The sequence below is a fragment of the Galeopterus variegatus genome, unplaced genomic scaffold (assembly GCF_000696425.1).
Source record: "Galeopterus variegatus unplaced genomic scaffold, G_variegatus-3.0.2 Scaffold6791, whole genome shotgun sequence".
In the NCBI taxonomy this organism is placed as follows: domain Eukaryota; kingdom Metazoa; phylum Chordata; class Mammalia; order Dermoptera; family Cynocephalidae; genus Galeopterus; species Galeopterus variegatus.
In genome coordinates, this window is record NW_007732902.1 from 155,394 (window position 1) to 157,388 (window position 1,995).

Sequence of the window (1,995 nt, forward strand, 5' to 3'; positions counted from 1 at the left end):
CACGAACTCCTTCTCAGACCAGCACTCTGAGTGCAGTTCTCAGACCAGCACTTTGAGTGCACTGTTCCAGAAGACAATGAGTTCATCAGGACTCAGTGAAAGCTTCAATGCCCCAGGGTCTCATCCCTTTCAGATGAATCAGGGGTGCTGCATGTGCATCTATCATGGCTCTCCTCACACTGTATTGCGATGCTCTTTTTAAAGTATCAAAGAGCATCTATTTAGTGTCTATAATTTTAGTTATAAAAATAACACATGCTAAGCCATAAAAGGAATGAAGTTCTGGCACATGCTACAACATGGATGAACCTTGAGTACATTACGCTAAGTGAAATAAGCCAGTGACAAAAAAGACAAATACTGTATAATTCCATTACTATGAGGTACCTAGAGTTGTCAAATTTATAGAGACAGAGTATACTAGAGGGTACCTGGGGCTGGGGGTGGTAGTGCAGGTGATGTTTCATGGGTACATAGTTTCTGTTGGGCATAGTGAAAAAGGTTTGGAAATAGATAGTTGTGATGGCTGCACAACATCGTGAAGGTATTTAGTGCCACCAAACTGTACACTCAAAAATGGTTAAAATGGTAAACTTTATGTTATGTATATTTTAGCACAGTACAGAAAAGTGCATGTTAGTTAAAAAAAATTTTTAAATATAGACACATGTAAGGCAAAAAGTGAGAGGCCTGAGAAAGCAATACCACCCCACCCCCTTCAGTCTTCGAAACCACAGGAGAATAAAGATCCCAAGAGACTTTGGAACCACTGAGAAGGGGCATGGAGACTGGCTGAGGATGGCCAGCCAGGAGGGCCCTGTGATCTGGGGTTGGAGGACACAGAAGAAGCAGGAGGCTGAGGATGTTTCAGTGTGGATGCAGCCTGTGTGGTGTCTGTGCCTGGGACCATGGGGACCACTGGGACCACAGCCTCAGCAGGGTCCACCAAGGCAGGGGCCCACACGACAGCCCATGCACCTCTTCCCAGTGCCAGGACAGTCTGCAGGCACCTGGGGAACTGGAAGGGCAAGAGAGAATTCTAATTGTCTCTGTTCTAAAATGGAAGGGGTGGAATTGTCTTGATAGCAAAATTAAACTTTCTGCCATCAGTGGAAAAGAAATGATTAAAGGAGACAATGAATCTGAAGTGAGTGATGAAAACTGATCATAGTGAATGGTGTGGAAGCGTCTCCAGCATCTCCCGTGCACCTGCCCGCAGCACTCACTCCCTCTTCCTGACTTCAGGAGGAGAAGGGGCTGGGAAAGCATGTAGCCCAGGGAGCTTTAGAGCTACTCAGAGTAGAGAGGTACGTCTGGACCTTCCAAAAAGAAGCAACAGGGCTTCTCCCTGTCCCCACACCCCAGCTCTGTTTCTGCAGTAAAACTGATCTGAACCTGTGATGATCCTCATCAGGTGCCTTCATTGTAATGCGTGGTGCTGACTCAGGAGTTTTGCCTTCTTGACTCTGTCATGTCAGAGGCTGGGCCCTGGAGGTGGTGCTGGGCGTGCAGAACTGTGAGGACTCACGGACGAGCTCAGATGCGGCTTGCAGGAGTTCACAGGGAGAGAGACGGGGAAGATCTTGGGAAATCCAAGAGCAAGAGCCATCAAAGGCTGCACTCTGCTGAGACCTGGAGGTGCCTTGCGTGAGAGGCAACTTGGGTACCAGGGCTCCAAAGCCTGGGCATCTCCCCTCTGGTGTCACCATTAACTGCTTTGGTTGGCTCCTCTCCACTACCTGCCCCCGTCACCCTTTCACTGGTAACAGCTGCCGCATTCGTTTCCTCTGTGCGGTACCTGTTTTTAAATCTCTTTTCTGTAGTCCCCCTAAGCTAAACAGGAGCCTGGGGAACCACGAACCTGTGCCTGCTGGGTCTGCAGAGGAAACCTGTGCCTTGCACTTTCCATTCCCAGCCAGGCTGGTTTGGTGCCATGAACTGGTGAGCTCTGGGCTAAGGGTGCTAGGCTGCCCTGAAGAAGTAAACAACATGGGA